Source organism: Elephas maximus, chromosome 9 (genome assembly GCF_024166365.1).
Source record: "Elephas maximus indicus isolate mEleMax1 chromosome 9, mEleMax1 primary haplotype, whole genome shotgun sequence".
NCBI classification, from domain to species: Eukaryota; Metazoa; Chordata; class Mammalia; order Proboscidea; family Elephantidae; genus Elephas; species Elephas maximus.
The window spans coordinates 7,059,733-7,079,901 of record NC_064827.1 but is presented as its reverse complement, the minus strand read 5'-3'; the positions used below and the strand labels follow the sequence as shown (position 1 = coordinate 7,079,901).

General features: G+C 38.7%; 1 protein-coding gene across 5 annotated transcripts in view; it reads right to left on the bottom strand.

Moving 5' to 3' along the window:
• The window catches only part of RFX3 (regulatory factor X3), a 315,870-nt gene that overhangs the window by 286,613 nt on the left and 9,088 nt on the right, over positions 1–20,169 (bottom strand). Inside the window, exon 1 of one of the 5 annotated variants that reach the window (XM_049895338.1) lies at positions 5,975–18,351. The exons of the other annotated variants lie outside the window; for them this stretch is intronic. The gene's annotated coding sequence lies outside the window, so the exon portion shown is untranslated. Of the gene's footprint in view, positions 1–5,974; positions 18,352–20,169 lie in introns of those variants that run through there. 5 annotated transcript variants of the gene reach the window in all.

The window sequence follows — 20,169 nt, the reverse complement described above, 5'->3', positions numbered from 1 at the left end:
CCCCCGGTCCAACCGCTCCAAGTGCTAAGAATATCAAGCAAAGAGCAGTAACTCCAAAGTATGAACGTCTCCATTTTTAGGAGAAAAAAATTCTATGCGGCGAGAAAATTTCTGAAGCTAATGTAGGAATGAACCTTCCCTGAGCTGGACATAAATACTCAACTAAGCATAGAGGTATAATGATGTTCTACAAATGGACAGTTACACCTTACATACAAGGTAAGTCAGAGTTAAGACATTCACTGAGGTCAAGTAATAGCTGTTATCTACTTTAACTCTGAAGTTTAAAATTTCTGAGTTTACTTTTTTGGGTGATATGTAACTCTTAAATTGATGTCAGTAAACAGTTTAGCAATATAAGCACATAAGTAGTACTCAAGAAAAAAGTCATTAATTCAAAAATTGCAGAACTGCTCCTAACAGCTACTGGCTCTGTCTGAGAGCCTTCATCTGCGTAGTGCTAAGAGCCATTCCCCCAGGCTCGAAGTGTCACTTTAGCCTGGTACTTTTCACACTCTTAAAATATCAAGGCAAAGTTAAGTACGTTCTGTACCTATTTCTTTCCTTAAGCTTGGGCTGGCATCACTTGCCTCAAAGAATCGAAACAGGATAGCCATTGCCTAAACCAGCTTAATTCCACTAGCTACTTCAAACCTTTATTATATTTCAAAACACTTCTACTCCCTTCACAAATATTCTCTTCTCATTAAATGCCTTTATGATCCCTTAAGCACCAAGAGAATATATGAAAAGTTAAACTATAATATTTTGTAAATCTATGAGCGTGTACATTTTTTAAGGAGGAGGACAAAAACAACCAGAGGTAACCAGATTTTTACGGGAGTCCGCTGTCACCTTGTTGCTCAGCAGAAGCCATGGATATTCATTTCCAGTTCTCTCAGGTCCACAACGGAAGCCTGGCAGTTCACTCACCTCTTCTTCTACAGTCTTTTACATGGAAGACAGATTTGAAGACAGACTAAGTGTTTAAATAATGACAGGCTTACCCTACATACTTACTAAAATAATTAAATTTTCTCTATTCTTTGAAGTCCACTCTTCATGCACGGCACTAAGTATTTTAATCTGTCAATGCTTTTCTTCCCCCTTCAATTATTACCCTTGTTCTCTTTAAAGATCCTGCCCCCAGATGGAATCTGTGAAGAGGGATCACTTTCTAACAGTTTAACTAAGAAATCCTACCCACCAACCACTACTGAAAATGACTTGATATGAAGTACGTAACATTCCTCTTTGAAAACATTTCTGATTTGTTTCTGATTAACTCTAGTTCCATGTTACTATTTTCAGCTGCCACTCTCTCTGCCTCACATGCCATAGGACTAGGCAAGAAAGATGATCACAATACTAGCTACCCCAAGCTGAGTGCCGATTCTAGGCTGCTGTGCTAAGCTCGCTTTATCCACCTACCTCATTTTATAACCCTACATGGTAGGTAATATCCCTGTTTTGACATAAGGGATCAGAGATCAAAGTAGTTAAAGAATTTGTTTAAGGATAATTACTTACCAAACGACAGTGAGAATTTGAACTCAGGTCTGTCTTACTCCAAAGTCTAGGAGTCACACCTATTCCTAAAAGGTTTGCAGCCTGACATACCTCATGCAACCTGCACCAGGTAGTTTTATTTTTCAAACTAAAGATACAGGAAGTGGTCACAGATACCTGTGTATGTGGAATCAGCCATGCAGTATAAGTGTGATGTAGCTATGTGGTATAAGAGTGTCTCACAGAGTAGAATTTGGGTCTTTCTGGAAGTTTCCCAGTTCCGTACAAGCAACGCCAACAGCCTTCTGTCAATACTGTGGTGGTGCTGACAGGAATCTACATGCAAGACTAGATGAGGGAGGTAATCTTCCCTCAAGTCTGCTTCATCCTGAACCTGTGTGTCTGTCTTCAAGGGCGAGCTGTGATTTCATTCGTAAAACCCGTTGCCATCCAGTCAGTTCCAGCTCATAGCAACCCTGTAGGACACAGCTGAGCTGCCCCACAGGGTTTCCAAAGCTGTCATCTTTACCCAGCAGACTGTAACATCTTTCTCCCACGAAGCAGCTGCGGGGTTTGAACCACCAACCGTTTGGTTAGCAGCTGAATGCTTAACCACTGTGCCACCAGGGCTCTTTGTGATTCTAGTCATGGTCTACTCTACACAGCATGTAGCCCACGCCTTGGGATGTAGAACAGAGCTATGAACTATTACACTGTGCAGGCTGGGCTGCTTCACTGCTAACCTACAATACAGAATATCTGACAGGCACAGCTATTCCACAGAGTGCAGCGCAGCCACTCTGCAAAATACAGATGGAACAAAGTCAGCAGCAGTAAAAACTTCAGAAATAATATTTAAGGTAGCAAGAGGCACATAAATTTTTCTCTAGAAAAGCTGACAATTCTATGTTGTGGCCAAAGGGATGCCTGAATTCAAGTGTTAAACTCACTACGGCTCTACTGCATTATTATGGGATAAAAAAAAACATTTAAAATATTTCAGAAATTCATTAAGCTAATGGTGAAGCTTCCCAAAGTTCAGGTTCGACCTGGTAAAGGTAGTATTTACATGCCGATTCCTGGATCTATGCCTCATAATAAAAGCACGGTAGTTAAGAGCTCGGCTACTTACCAAAAGGTCAGCAGTTCAAATCCACCAGCAGCTCCTTAAAAACTCTATGGGGCAGTTTTACTCTGAGCTACAGGGTTGCTACAAGCTGGACTCGCCTTGACAGCAACGGGTTTGGGTTTTTTTTTGGATTTTGGTAGTAGGATGCCAGTATGACGTTAGGTGGGCGTACTAAATATCTCAATGGGAAAAGCCCCCGTGAGTAAGCAATTATTACAGGAATACAAAAGAGCATGTCACTGAATTACCGCCAAACATCTCTACCTAAAGCAAATTTATTGCTTAAAAAAAAATAGTTTATACTACACTGTTGACTTGTTCTACGCCACGTGCTTGCTCAAGAGGTGGATTTTACCTTCCGCTGAAGCTGTGTATTTTCCAATCTGTTCAGGGCAGCTGTCAAGTAATCAGAGTAAGCAGTGCTGTTTTAATAAGGAAGTCTTTTAATGAAATATAATAGGTCACAAATACCTCATTTCTGCTCTTTACTGTAATTGCCAGTCTTTACTATAACTGCCACTTTAACAATCTTTTCCAAATGCTGACACAAAAGATGAACAAATCAAGGGTATTAGCGTGTGTGTGTTTACAGCTTACTGCTGTCAAAGGCTGGAGGTCTACTCCTAACTCGAGCAGCCACCAGAGGATCTGTTTCTTTTGATGGAGGCATCCTGTTCCAGGCTGTGAATGTATCTGAATTAATTTCCTTTTCATGGTCATATCAGCAAACTTATACTAAAGGCTACACATGAGAAGTATTGACAAAGTTACAGCCCAACGCTACAGCTTCAGGGATATCACAGATACTTTTACTATCACTGCAGAAGACTGCATATTTTATTACTTTTTAAAAAATAAATTATCTGTTCTATTAGTTATTAGTTCATAATTTCAAAAAGCAATGTTTACATATAATTCAAATAGCCTATTCTGTTAGATAAATTTTCCATCTATTATAATCATCAGTTCTACATAAACACCCTGTTCAATTACATATACAAAATTATAAGGAGTTGCTGCAAAATTAAAATAGAGGATTCCAAAGAAAAAGTGCTAATATTATGATTTGTACCGTTTACAAATCACACTCACTATAATTACTTTGCTACAGCTAAATTTCGAATTTGATTTAAAAAAAATAAACTCTTTAAAAACTACTTCTCTGAAGACTTCTTGATGTAATCATACTTTTAACTTTTTGTTTTGTTTTATTTTGAGCATACTTTCTTTTTTGCTATTTTTTGGAGCCTGTAGCTTTTTCAATTTAGTACTATTATTGGTATTTTAATGCCAGAAGTCCTGTGCACAAACAGTGGTAGTTTTTTTATAAGAAGTTTTGCCCATTTTGAAAGGCTAAGCTTCCCCAAATCAAACCAGCTTACTGTGAAAAGAAAACCATGACAACTGTTTGTACCTCTTGCTTCATTATCACATCCGGCCTGGTCACTCTTAGAGATTCAATCTCGTATGGTTGCTAGGAGTCTGTTGCCGTGCAACCTAAAAGGGTATGCTGTGCCTTCAGGCTAAGGAGTACTAATAAACCTGTAGGCTTCTCTCTACGGGGCTGACCAGTATGTTTAAAGGGCTTAATACTTTTCAAGAGTGATTGGCCCAACATTCAAGACACATCCTATTAAAAACAAGTCACACTGAGAGATTTTTAACAAAGGCACAAAATGCTAAACATACACAAATATTCAACAAGTATCCTCAGAATCCCTAACTAATTTGGTAAAACAAACAAAGAACAGATTATGATCTACATTTCAATTATACCACCTACGCTTTGCAAGTTTTTACTTCTTTATAGTGCCCTATGAGGAACTGACTCGACAGCAGTGGTTTTTTCTTAGTCCCCTAAAAGGTTATAATGGATATAACTGGACTGAGAAAGTTTCAGGAAAAAAGCAGTATTAAGAACCTTCGACTATGATTTTAAAAAAACAAAGCCATATTGTATTTATATAAACTCTGATAATAGAAAAATAAATTAAATCCAGAAGTCATGAAGTTACTAAAACTAAAAAACAACCCCCCTCCAAAAAAAAAATCTTTGAGAAACTGAAGAAATTCCAATTTTTATCATAAAAACAGATTACTCTTTGTTTTTCTTTTCATCCCTTTTGGTCAATAGTGGTTTTACATTAAATCTAAAATTTATCCTATCAGATGTAAATGACATAACTTTAAAGATTAAATTATCCTTTATTCACATAAATTCACTACAATTAGATAGTATAACTTTCCTGTAAATGAGAAGAGTAGTTTATCAGAAATATACTGCAATTTTGTGAAATAGATGGAATTTGAAAACTGGCCCTAGGTTAAGGGAAGAATTCTATCTCCTGCAAAAGATGAAATTATATTTACTTTTATGTGACAGGCCTTTTTCGTAAAGTGTTTTAAGAGAAAAAGAAGTTTGTCTTCTACCACAAAATATCAAAGACTACAGATAAAGGAAACTAATACATGATTAAACAATAATCATTTTAACTATGAAAATCCATCCAGAACTTTCTAAAGATACTTTGATATATTTATATTACCTGCAACTTTTGAAAGCTAAAAATAAAATTTAAAAAAAAAAAAAGGGCAGAGAATATTTTCTCTACCTTGTTGGCGACAGCCCTTCTGTCCAACTCCTCTGAGTCGGGGCACTTTTTTAAGTAATCTGTCAACTGCAATACCTCAGCCTTTTTTAAAGGGCCACGGTTATCTGTCCTTCCACGGCTCCTTTCATTCCCTCTTCTCATTACACACCACAGGAAGCAGAGTCCAGGGAATTAAGCGTTTCTCTAAAAGTACCGAGAAGCAACAACCAGAGGAATGTGGAAGAACTATCCAAAAAAAGGACAAAGAACCCAATAATAAAGGCGAGCTGAAGCAGCTGAGAGGAGCCAAGGCAACATCTGACCAAAGAACTGAGGACGAGGAGGAGAGAATGTGTGGGTTAAGAAGGTTTAGAACTGAAACACCCTGGAAGGAAAGCTGAGCAGAGCAGAACAGAAAAATCCCAGAGGGAGAAAATGGACAGGGAGAGAGAATCGCTGAGAAACAGGAATCCATTAGAAAGGGAATAACTGAAAGAATACTTGCAGAAGGACACATGATGATTGAGGAAAAAAGAGAAAACATGAAAATTGTATGTCCAATAACTTTATAAATCTAAAATCTATCCTATCAGATATAAATGACATAACTTTAAAGATTAAATTATCCTTTATTCACATAAATTCACAACAATTAATGTAACTTTCCTGTAAATGAGGAGAGTAGTTTATCAGAAATACACCACAATTTTGTGAAGCAAGTGGAATTTGAAAACTCGACTCTTACCCCATAAGAAGGCATGCAACAACTCAGGGCAGAAGGCTCTTCTTAAAAGATGCAGTGAAGCTGGTAGACAGGATGTAGCCACCAAGTTACTAGTAACTTGAAGACTTCACTCTGTTCAATTTCACAAAGAGGTAATTTGAATCGTTTTCCATTCTCCTTTAGGATAAGAGAACTTTAGCTGAATTCTGAAGTTGTAGGGGCTAATGTATGAAAATATTTTTAAAAGAAATTGATTTTTTTTTTTTCCAAACAAGAACGAAGCATTAAAAGACACAGGAACAAGTATGCACACACATACTTACACACAGAAGTTAACAAAGTTATGAAAATCAGGTTCTACTTATGAGTATACGGGTCACAGGGTATGTGTTAGGCAAATGGTATTAACATTCAATGCAGTTATTTAATGTTTGGTCAATTACCAGTCGAGTGTATTAATAATGCTGGAAGAATCCGATCAGAAAGAATCAAAGTTCTAAACCTGCTACATTAATACTTAGGATCCTGTTAAAACCCAGAAAACCCAGTGCCGTCGAGTCGATTCCGACTCCTAGCGACCCTACAGGACAGAGTAGAAAGGATCCTGTTAAGCACTAACTAAAAAGCAATGGGGAAAAGATAAACAAAACTGGCAGGGGTGCCTATTCCATACTGGAAGAGTCTCTGGAGAGTGCTTCTGGCGTTCACCGGCCCTGGCATCCCCAAAGCTATATCGCCGAAATTTAAAGCGTAGTATCCTTAAGAGAAACGACAAGACTATGTAGCCACAGAGAATGCCTTATCTACCCAAGGAGTGAAGCCTTTTTTCCAGCTGCAAATTTTAGTTTTCTTGGACTTGCATATCATATTTGATTCATTTCCATATATCCACTTGCCTTAAAAAAAAAAATCTTCAAAAAATTTTGCTGAATAAAACTGAATTCTGATTTTTTTTTATTTCAATAACATTTTATCAAGAATTGTAGGCTTTCTGATATACTACATAATCAGTGTTGGTAAGGGATGACTTACAAGTTAGAACTCTCTTTATTAGTCATATCTTTCCAAGTAAAAAAGAAAAAAAACACCAAGACTCATAAATTTAACATAATTTCTCCTTTCTACTGACAGATATTTGCCAATGTATGTTTCTTCCAATTTATGTCTCTAATTTGTTTAGCCGAGGTCAAAAAGGATGCTGATGTACAAAGGATGTCTACACTTAGGTTTTTTAATATTGAAATTTATTAAAAGCAATAAAGCAACTGACTAAAAGAGTGATATCAGTTAAAAACACTAAAAAACAACTTTTCAAATTAAAAATTTTATTTTTAACTACAATTATTCACTTTTATAGATTTTAAAACTTTAAAAAGATCAGTATTGGATCAAAAAATTTTTTTTTCAAATGCATTTTGAGGATGCTGAAAAGGCATCTTGAAGTACTATTCCAAAAACATCAGGGGTAATTTCAGCTGCATAATATCATGGACGCCAAAACTCATAGATATTTCACAATTTCTGATGAAAGAGAAAAACACATAGGAAATCTTCAGAAGACATAAATGAAGCCATCTTAATGAAGGAAGAAACTACTTTCTCACAGAGCACTAGGAAAGGATCTTGGTGGAGTCTGTATAGGCAGTCCCCAACTTATGAGGGGGTTCTGTTTCAATGACTCAATCCCACAATTCCATCCTAAGTCAGTTCTGACATAAGTCAAATACCTTTTTTTTTTTTTAGTTTTCATTATTACTGCCTTTTATTATGAGTATCTTTATAAATCTGACAGTGTTTTCAACAGTAAATCATAAAATTGAACATCTGCAAGTGAACATGTGAGAAAGATAACATCAGCAAATTACGAACTGCAATATTACCAATGATAAGATGTACAAAAAAAAAAAAGACAATCGTAAGTGAGGTTCGCCATAACTCCATAACTCAGATATGTCAAAAGTCAGGGACTACCTGTACTGAACTTGAAAGATTATGTTTCATTCCAACTCAAAATCAGAGGCCAGAAATACTGAAGTTCACAATTCGAAAGCGTAAATGATACTTATCTGGGAACTAAACTTTATTCTTTGACCATTTTTTTTTCATCTAGCCCTCCACGGGGCGACGGGGCAGACGCAACATGGTAATACTGTAGAGGAAGCGACCAGAAGTCTGATGCTAACCCTGACTCGGCCCTCAGCTTGATCTGGGTCCCTTTCCACAGGTAAAAAGTGAGAAATGATAGGTAGCAGGTAAAGTAAAGGGGAATAGGGAAACGAGACTGACCAGGAGTTGTTAACCATTAAAAAGCAGAGTGATGGATCCATGGGAATTCATTTCACCATTCTCTTTTTGTATGTGTTTAATGTTTTCCTTAATAAAAAGGTGAGGGGGACACATGAGAGGAGGAGGCTCCATGCACCAAGTCTCTTATAACTCAATTATTTTTTCATAAACATGGAGGTGCAGCAAACAAGCGATGATGCTAAATTTGGTTTGATTTTTTTTTTTTAAATGTCAGAAATAACTAGTTACTCAAGTTCAAGAGACTCTGGCCTAGAGGTTGCTAAAATATGGGCACAGCCGACTCGGCATATTTGCAAGTATAATCATTCAACCCACCTTCAAGGATAGAAACCAAGATTAGAAGTAAGTATTGTATATCTAATTCTGTACGCTCAAACAGAGAAATGCAAGTCTGTTTTTAAGCTTCCACACCAGTTTCTATTTCCTTAACTTAAATATGTTAAAAAATATATATGTATTTTATACTTTGTTCCATTTTTGAAGTATTCCAATGCAGTACAATGGCCTCAAATCCTGTCAACCTGTACATTTCATAATGGATGACAGGCACATAATGCTGGATTTCTGACACTGAATTGAAATGGAAAATATGATTTTGACACGAATACACTGAAAACCCCGTTCTAAAAATACCAGCATATTTGTCAAAATAACAGAATTCAAGGCAATTTGCCTCCACTAGTAATTTTTATTTGTCTAAATAACCTCTCATTTGTGTCTTTTTGTATATACGAAGTTCCACAAATAAATTCAACCCACCAACCCCTGATTAGAGATGACTAGATAACGACAGATGTACCTATGGTGTGTAAACAATGCCATCCCAGCGCCCCATCTGCTAAGACACGGAAGTGCACTGTGGTCGTAGAGGCCATCATGAGGGAAGATTTTCTCCAATTATCCATAGGCGCAAACTAGCAGTCTGGCAAATGCTAACTCCTATTTGCCTATTAATCGTGGTTTTTACTTTCAATAATTCATGTATAAATCCAATCATTCAGGATATGTTTTAGTGACAGTTACAGGTATTTCTAAGTACCTCCGACTTAGAAACATGTAGGGTGAACTTGAACTTAACACGCATCTACCCCTTCAAAATAAAACTAAACGTAGTTTTTGAAAGGGTCTCTTAACCTGCTTGTTTTCTTAAGGAAATTCATAGCTTGGGTCAATGCACCTCAAAATATATATAGATAAAAAGGTTACATATTCAGGGAAAGGCATATAAAAATGATGAAGGGAGGAAAGAAAAAGACAGAAATGTATTATATGAGGACAGATGTGAAAAAATTCAGCTTCTTCAGTATGGAAGGCAGGCTAGCATCAATCAAAGCATCTATACTATAAATACATAAAGTTACATTTAAAGGAATATCCAGAACTTAACCTCCTTCAGGTCTTTGTTCAAATGTTACCTTCTCTGTGAGGTCTTCCTAACTACCCTATTTAAAACTGCAAGCCCTGCCATCCCATCAGCCGCCCCCTGTCTCGCCCTCTCTTGCTTTATTTTTCTCCACAGCTATAGCCATCTGTTACAATACATACTCATATCTTCCATTTCCCTCATGCCCAGTTGTTAGAACACGAGCTCCTCACGGGCAGAGACAGGACGGGTTTGCTCACTGTTGTATCGCCCACAGCAGTTCACTGCTTGGCCCACGCTGTAGGTGCAAACATTGGCTCAATGGGTGAATGAATGACTGTAAGAATTAAAAATCAGCTTGCACACCAAAACTCATCACAGAAACTGAAGGCACGTTCTTGAATGAGGTTAAGATTACTTCTCCAAAAAACAAAAACCAAACCCACTGCCACTGGGTCAATTCGGACTCGGAGCCACTCTATAGGGCAGAGCAGAACTGCTCCATAGGGTTTCCAAGGCTGTAAATCTTTACAGAAGCAGACTGCCACTTTTTCTCCAGCAGAGAGGCTGGTGGGTTTGAACCACTGACCTTTTGGTTAGCAGCTGAGCACTTAACCACTGTGCCACCAGGGCTCCTAGGTTATCTCAGGATAAGTAGTAAATTCATCAAACTCACCACCTCCAGAGATGGAACAGAATGAAAATACACTCATTCAAAAGGGGGCTGAATGGATCTATAAAGCTCCATATAAAAAACAAAGGTTTTGGGGGTAAAGTCTCTGTTGTTGTTGTTGTGAGCGGTCAAGTCGATTCCGACCCACAGTGACCCCATGTGACAAAGTGGAACTTCCCTCCAAGGTGTTCTAGGCTGTAAGCTTTATGGGAGCAGATTATCAGGTCTTTACCCCGTGAAGTTGCTGGTGGGTTCGAACTGCCCCCCCTTTCAGTTAGCAGCCAAGCCCTTAACCATTGTGCCAGCAAGGTTCCTAAAGTCTCTGGAGCGGACATCAAACCAGGATGCCCCACCTTTCACAGTGTGGCCATCAGCGGAGTATCACAAACGCAGCCGCGGGTTTGACGACTGCAATGCAGTAACTGCCCTCTGACACCACTAGCTGCTTTGGTGCAACCCTGGGATCCAGGTCTGGATCCTGCACCTGGGGGCCCCAGCGGGTACAGGGAGGTTAGGCAGCAGCAGAAGTCAAGAGGCACGGGGTGTTCAAAGGAGCCCCCGCAAAGCAAAACTCCCATAACATCCCACGTCTCTCCCATATTAAGCGGTATTATGAATTCCCCACCTGGCCACAACTAGGAAACAGGCAGGTGGTGCTGGGTCTTAAAAGACACTCCCTAACTTCTGAAACTAAGAAATGAGTCTTCCCAGACAGGATGGAAATCCCAGGAAGTCGTGAATTTCCCATGTACATACATACACATGAGATTCAAACACATGTACATAGACAGGGAAGAAAACATCACTGGAAAAAGAAAGAGGAACAGAGACCTTGATTAAAGATCCACCCAAATCTACTGCCTGCTAGATGATGCTATATTTGAAGAAATATCCAAAATTCATAAATTCATGCCATTAAATACTTTTTGAAAACAATCTAGACAGAAAAGTCACAGAGTGGTGAAGCCGAAGTTTGGAAACGTAGTTGTGAGGGGCCTTTGAATGTACACCAGACCGTAGGCTTCCTGACAGCAAAGCCTACAGGCAGTCTTGTTGCACATCTTGGAACTCAATAAATATTTCTTAAATGAATATGCCGAATAGGCAATGAGGAATCCTGAAAGACTCTGATCCAGAGAAATACAGAACGCTGGGCTCTTTGAAAAACTCCAAACTAACTTCTTTTTAGAGGATTCTATTATTCCATATTTAGAAACACTTTAAAATGTACCTTAATTACTAACTCATCAGATATTAAGATATTAGGGCTATATTCAATATTTTAGGCTTTTCCTCTTTATATTCAACAAATATGGTAGCATAGTATTTAGTTACTCCAGTACCCAAATCTTAGAAGTCAGCAGCTGTATGCAAACCTCCATTTAAGACTTGCAAGTATTTAGCAATCTGTTAGCATTTGTGGTTTCCATACTATTTCATCGGCCAATATATTCATGGGTCAGCATATTGGGAATATAGTTTAATATAAAAGTAAATTAATCTGACTCCGCCACTAAGACAAAAAAACTTTTCAATTAGCATAAAGCAAAATCAATTTAACGCACTGTATTCTGAGTCTCTTTTAACTCAATGAAACAGCAGCATTAAATAAAAATTAAATGATAAATCATGAAGAATGAGGAACTTCTAGGCAAAAACGCAAGAGCTAACTCATATTTCATCATACCTTTGTTTATCATATCTCCATTTTTACTGAGGGTGAGGATAAACCCAAAGGGAACGGTTTTACAAGAAAGGTTTTTCCCTGGGGATTTACCTTGTTAAGAGCAAATGACAAACGGTTTTCCCCTATAGGAAACCTACTCTTGTTTTATATAAATGTATCCTTTCAGATTTGGTACCGCAGATGAAGCTGGCAAGAGCATCAGGTTACCACTGGAAAGTTCAGTGGTTGTCATTTTCTTGGACTATTCTAGATGTAGTCTTTCAAATAATTAACAGTCTACGTGCTCAAACTGTTCATCTTTATCACAAAGGATACCAAAACTAAGCTCATTTGACCTTAAAGGTTTACTTCTAAAACACACACACACAAATAAAACATTAAGACAAAATTGTGGCGATTACTTATTCCTGCACAGTCTCATTCTATTAATCAGTAAACAGTATCTCCTTCCAAAAACTCAGATTAAGGAAATGCGAAGTGGTATAACGGGCATGGCTGCTAGTCTTGCTTCTGGTTGTTATGGGATAAAGAGCAGTCTTTCACATGCCCCTTTTCTGCTGGCTCACTCTTAAGAGCACGGCAACACCTTTCTTTAAAGCCCAGCTGGGCAAGCCTCAGCTTGTAAACACCTGTGTCTGCTGCCAGTGCTCTGCGGTTGTCCCACCAGAGAGTGACCCACAGGAACAAATGTTTCAAATTTTAAAAATTAATAACTAGATTTTACCATAATCTTAAGAAACTGTGACAGTCAGCTTCTGTAAAGATTTACAGTCTTGGAAACACTACGCGGCAGTTCTACCCCGTAAGGTCGCTATGAGTCGGAATGGACTCAACAGCAGTGGGTTTAGAATGAACAGAACCACCCTTACCCTCATCAAAAACATAAAGAGGCTCAGGCCAGGCCTAAGAATTTTTTTTCCACTAAATATAGTGATTATGACATACACGTGAAGAAGGACCCCTGGTGGGGACTGTTATGAATCAGAATCAACTCAATGGCAATGGGTTTAAATAAATGTGAGAAAATAAACTTGTCTGTTAAAGCCTCCCACTTGTGATATTCGTTACATCAGCACCAGAAGACGACAACACTGCCCACAAATCGATTTACTGGTGTCATAATTCTTTTCTCCACAGAAAATATGAAAAGGTTCTTGATTTCTAATTTCTTACCATGCTGTAGCTTTTCCCTAACATGGGTGTGTTTGTTTTAATTCTACATGAGTTTTCAAGTACACCTGGAGGCCACACCATTAAGCATTTCTCTTTTGCTGTCCTGAAGTGGACAAACGGGAGCCTTTAAAGGAAGACTAGTTATAACCTCTTCATTCAAGCATACCTTTATCCTCACTTTAATGTGATACTAGTATTAGACCGAAGAACTCAGGTGGTGTAGTGGTTAAGCACTCAGCTGCTAACCAAAAGGTCAACGGGTTCAGGCCCACCAGCTGCTCCATACGAAAAAGATGCGGCAGTTTGCCTCCATAAAGATTATAGCGTTGGAAACCCTACGGGGCGGGGCGGGGCGGGGCGCGGTGGGGCGGGGTTCTACTCTGTCCTGTCGGGTCGCTACAGCAGCGGGTTTTCCATGTGAAGAGATGGTGTCCTTCCAAATTAGAATATTAAGTTGTTTGCTATTGCGGAGTTACTTCAATATAGAGGTAGACCAATATGTTATCATTCTTTCAATGAAAATGGCTGGTTTTTATGCTCTACCATATCGTAAACTCCATGGTAGACTATTTTGAAAAAAAACAGAAACAACTTTTAAACGTTAGAATAAAATTGCCTGTGGTTCTATTGATACCACATGGGATGTAAAATAATAAAAAGCAGGAGCAAAGGAGAATGGACAACACCAAAGACACAAGGAAAATATTAGCCTAAGAGACAAAACTCAAACACCAAACCAAACCCATTGCTGTTGAGTCAATTCCGACTCATAGCGACCCTACAGGACAGAGCAGAACTGCCCCATAGAGTTTCCAAGGAGCGCCTGGTGGATCCCAAACTGCTGACCTTTTTTCAGTCAGCAGCCATATCTCTTAACCACTATGCCACCAGAGTTTCCAAGAGACAGAAAAGGCCACATAAACCAGAGACTGCAGCAGCCTGAGACCAGAAGAACTAGATGGTGCCTGGCTACCAACGACTGCCCTGACAGGGAACACAACAGAGAGTCACTGACGGAGCAGGAGAAAAGTGGGGTGCAGAACTGAAGTTCTAGTAAAAACACCAGACTTAACGGTCTGACTGATTCTGGAAGAATCCCAGAAGACACGGCCCCTAGGCTCTGTTAACCCAGGATTAAAACCATTCCCGAAGCCAACTCTTCCAACAAAGATTAGACCGGACTATGACGCATAAAATAATACTCGTGAAGAGTGTGCTTCTTAGTTCAAGAAGATACACAAGACTAAATGGGCAGCTCTGTCCAGAGGCGAGATGAGAAGGCAGAAAGGGACAGAAGCTGACTGAACGGACATGGGAAATCTGGGGTAGAAAGGGGGAAAGTGCGGGCACATTATAGGGATAGTAACTAGGTTCTCATAACAATGTGTGTATAAGTTTTTGTATGAAAAACTAACTTGAGCTGTAAACCTTCACCTAAAACACAGTAGTAACAATAAAAGTAAAAAGCAAAAGTATACTTAAGTATAAGGTACCTAAAAGCACAGAAAAAATACCACAAATAACATTTAAGCTAATATCACATTAAATTCATATCAACCCGTTGCCATCGAATCTATTCCGACTCACAGGGACCCTAGAACACAGAGTAGAACTGCCCCATAGGGTTTCCAAGGAGCAGCTGGTGGATTCAAACTGCCGACCTTCTGGTTAGCAGCCGAGCTCTTAACGACTGAGGCCACTAGGGCTCCAATTTCTATCAAAATCTTCTATAAATATTATCAAAATCAGCGGGTATATTCCATGCTCTTTGGTTCTGCAGGGTTACTTCCATGTTTTATTCAAACACTGTCTGGCTGATTAAACTTTCTATTGGTGCTCTCTTGCATACATTGTATCTTCCCTCTACTTCTGGAAAGCTCAAGTATATGAAAGTCTAATACCCAGGATCACTTAACTTAGATGTTTCCTAGTGGCAGAAAGGATTAAATATCACCCTTTGAGAAAAGAAATGGAGGTTTAGTCATGGGATAAGATCATTTAATTAGCGCATCATTTTGTTCCTTTGTAGCACTATATTCCTCAGTTTGGCTGGTTACCCTGTAGTAGAAATATTTTAAGAGACTGCCGTAAAATATTTTATGAAGACTTTTACATTTCTATTGAACCTTTTGGATAAGAGAGAAGTAAGTTTAACAATTAAGTTGCATAAACTAGAAAATGCAGACCCTATTTAATGTATTTACTTCTTCATGCCTTAATCATTTAATTAGATTAAAAGAACAAGGAAACACCAGCTTTTAAATAAGGATATTTTGGTCTAAGTCTTGTGTTGTGTATTAAAATACCATTAATCCCTCTTTGCTATACATATTAGTTTGCTCATTACAGAACAGTTTCCAACACGAATACAGGTTTGTTTGGGGCTTTGGGGTTTGGTTTTTGCCTTAGACTTTAGCCTTGAACATGAGCTTCTTTCACACCTGTCTGGTCTCAATCAAAGAAAGAAACTAAGGGCACCTCCTTACTCCCTGAAGATAACGAATAGGAAACATGCCATGGCACTGAATGGTGCTGTAAATCATTTTTTAGCCCTTGCCAATGGCTTGCTCTTCACGTTTTATTACAAATGACTTTGGTAGATCCCACCAACCGAATAGCTAACTTTGAAGGGAATATTCCAGAAGCCAGTTGGTTCTCTTCCCTTATCAACTCACAAAATGGCTCTTACCTATTTACCTAAATTTACCCACAAACAAGTGAAGACAATGAAGTACAAAGATGAACCCCGCTTCAGCTGTGAGGTGCAAATCCAGGTTTTGCCCTGTGTCCTGCAAACATCGGCTGCTGTCCTTTTGCCTGCTCCCCTTTTTAAGTCAGTAAGTAGACGAGCCTGGAATTATTAAACAAAAGACTTGACCAGCAACTGAGAACAAGCTTCCTGATCTAAAATGCTGTGTGACAAGTTGATGCCAACTCATAGTGACCCTGTAGGACAAGTGGAACTGCCCCATCAAGGTTCCAAGGAGCACCTGGTGGACTCAAACTACTGACGTTTTGGTTAGCAGCTGTAGCACTTAACCACTATGCCACCAGGGTTTCCAGCTAACAGATAAGTTATCTCAATAAGCTATCTCAATTAAATGTATCAATTTTGTCTATTTTGTATGCTAATATTGTATTATTTTATAATAATAAAATAACTACAAGAAAACCTACTACAACATCTCAATTTAATGTTTTCCTGTATATATTTAATAATAGCCAAACCCCACATACTATAGTGGAAGTTCCCAGAGCCTTACTGTAAATATTTCCAACAAATAAAGGAACAAATGGGGTACCCATAAAGGAATTAACTACAATCTGTTCATCAGGTTCCCCTACTAGTTAAAAGTAACAGTAAGGTTAAAAAAAGAAAGAAAGAAAAAGATGGTTCATCATCCAACAAATTATTTCACCAGTCTACTTTAACACCTTACCTCATCGTTATCTTTATTTCCAAATTCTCCACTAATTTCACCCAAATCCATTTTTCAGTATCTCTTCCTACCTTCTTTTTTATCCTCATTGATACACAAATACCATCTCTGTCACTCTTGTAGCCATCTACAATTTGAAACCTTAAAAAATACGCCCACATAGCTAGAAATATGTGATTCGTATCTAATGCCTCTTTTCTCTATTTTCTTTCAAGATACTCCTTAAATCCCAATGAAAATCTGAGCCATTTCAAGATTCCTAAATTAACCAAAATTGTATTGGCCATAAATATACATTGATTTAAATCTTCTAATTCTCTGTTCAAAAATAAAGCTTAAGGGCAATGATTTTTAAAGTACAGGCTTATAGACTAATGTTTTCAATTATTTCTTAGGCCTCCACCAGAATGTTTTTGAAGCAAAATATTAGAAATAATGCCGTTAACGGCAGTCGTGGTAATATTATAGATATGATTATGGTGAACAAGCTTTCTCATCCAGCCCCTAAAATGACCCTTCGTTTTCTCCACGTCATGCTAGTCACTTTTCAGACTCCAGTTTTTCTAACGGTTTTTGCTGATCGGGCCCCTATTTTCCCTCACTCTTACCCCCCTCCAAGGAACCCTGGTGGCACAGTGGTTAAGCACTCGGTTGCCAACCAAAAGGTTGGCAGTTTGAACCCACCAGCTGCTCCACGGGAGAAAGATGTGACAGTCTGCTTCTGTAAAGATTACAGCCTTGGAAACCCTACGGGATAGTTCTCCTCTGTCGTACAGGGTGGCTATGAGTCAGAATGGACTAGACAGCAGTGAGTTTGGTTTGGGTTTACCCCACTGCTTCAGATTAGGGTGCTGTTCTAGGCATGGTGTGACATCTATTGGCACTCTTTCCAAGGTCTGTAAACCAGAACTCCCAAAGCTCACCTTGCACAAGACCATGCTATAGGGCTTGGAGAATTCAAGAGTTCAATGGACAGTAACAAAAGCAGAATTTAATCAAGAGGCTTACAGCACCCAAGAAAAACATTTCCTTCAAAGCTGACCCCAGGCAGCAGGACTGGAGGTGGGCAGAGTGTGAGCATCACACAGCAACCTCTCTCACCGATGACTGACCTGCAGCTCCTGTTCATGGTCACTCACACTTCCATCCACCCCAACACATGCTCAGGCAAGCCTAATCCAATCACAACGCTGAAACACGTCTCCTTCCAAGTTCAAAGACAGAAAAATCTCACCTCATCTCCAAGCCATATGGCTCTCAAACCCTGGCTGAAACCTAAATCCACATCTATTATCCAGCTCTACTCATTCGACATTATTTGAAAGGTTTTATATTTCAAACTTGGCAGACTTCTAAAAATAAAGGAACAGAGCAAATGTTGACCCGGGAGCACAGAATCTTAACCTACTATAATTGGAACAAACTGTGATTTTTGTTTTTAACATTTAATTCAATGTCAGTATTCATGGTCTTTATTAACTAAAGGTGGCCTCAAAACCATCATATGAGGGACTATCAAAAACTGTTCCCAAAATCACATGAAGGTCATCCACAGAACTTGAATCAAACATTTTCTCTAATTATCTGCCCCTCTTTAAAGAAAACCGGACCAGGGCAGGAATGTCAAATGTTCCAAGTACTGTCCCAGGATATGTACAACGCAATAACTAGTCAACAAAATGATACTGGTGAAGATTCTACAGCACCACGCAAAACAAATTAGAATGACCTTCTAAAGGTCTACACACACACACACACACACACACACACAAATCTAAGCTAAATTCTATTTTTCTTACTATAAATTCACCCTGAGAATATGTTAAGGTGACTTTTTTAACAAAATGTTTTTGAAAGCCCTTCAGAAGCATGCAATATAAGCAGGCTGCAAACCTAAGAATCTTTAAGTTTATCTCGTTCTGGGTGTGAATTTTTCATTCTGGGTTTTCATTGGGGCACATCAAATAAATATTGTACATTTAAAATGGTACAGCTGATTTTCAGATCACTTGATATCTTTTCACATGCTTTTTTATTACTGGCCCTTAAGTTGACACTTCATTAAAACCCATCTCTAAGACTGTCATCAGATATAATCAGATGCCAATCAGTGAAGCCCGGATTTGACAGATTACCCTCTCTGGATCTTTAAAATGTTGGCATCAATAGGAGCAGAGGAAAAACCTAGGTTCTACTGCAAAAATATATCCACAAAACCATCTACCCAAAGCAAAACGTAGAGGTGGATTTATTAAGGCATTGCTTCCATTACTTGGCATATGAACTAGATTTTCTCAGTACTGCTTTCTTTTACTCCTACTTTTAAATATTTGTGCATAACTAAATTACAAATTGGAGCCTCAAAAGAGAAGATTTCTCAGCCACTAATATACGGGCCGGACACATAGAAATACACTCATCCTTTAGGAGAAAAGGAATCACTGACAAAGATAAAGTAAAATATGCCTATCCCCACAAAAGTATATGTACTCTGCACAATTCCATACCACAAAAGGAAACGGACCTGGACAAAGGCTCGATCACCTGAGTGACTTCTGTCTCTCATCCCCATGTCCCAGTCCCCCACCTCGCTCCCCTCCTCCCCCCACCCAAAAAAAAAATCCATATTCCAAGAGAAGGAGCTGGGGACAGCATGCAATGCATCTTACCATGGGAAAAGGGTACAATTTCTAAAGGTGTCTGCTTCTGCTGCCCTTCTCCAGCAAACCTTCTCTCCACCCCAACTAAAGCAGAGAAGAAACTGAACTACCAAGCAAAGAGTTTCTCAAATGGCTTTGCATGTTAGTGATGATCACTACAGAGGACCAGATACATTTTTGAGGATGGTGGTTATTACACTGCACTGTATGAATGCTATCAAGCAGTCACATTTGAAAGGTAGCTCAGAAAATATATTACTCAATAAAAAGTATCACTCAAAAATAATTAGAAAAATCAACAGTATTTGGGGAGTTTTATAAACTCCCCAAGTGGACTGCTAGAAGAGCAGAGATAAGCAGAATGTATAATTTATCCTGAACTAAGGCAAAAAAGGCTTCCTCTCCCAGCCTGCCACACTCTAAAACCTTGGTAAGTCTAAACTTACCAAATTAACACTATCTAGTGTGAAAATGCCTACTTCTTGCCCAAAAGGCACTATAAATTTTCTGCTACCAAACTTGAATAAAAATCATGCTTATCTGAGTATAAACGAAATTCAGGAAAGAAAAGCAACAATGTAACTGGTGGAAAAACACTAAGAGTGTGGACAGAGCCATCCTTCCCAGAGCAGGGCCCCAGCGGAGTCCAAAGGCTCTGGGAACTTGCTCAGACTCCTGAGCAGGATTTCAGGTCTTTTCAAAAACCAGCTGAAGAGCATGAAGGGAGAGAAAAAGTCAAGGATTTAATAACTGGGAAGAAATGTTGACAAATGAGATCAACATAAACCTAAATGTTGACTGTTTCTGAGGTGAGAGACAGTCGCTTGCTAGGTTGTCTTGGTCTCTCTCTCTGACCAACTGCATATCCACATACTTAGGAAATCATGTCCTGTTTTAAATATCTCATTAGTGA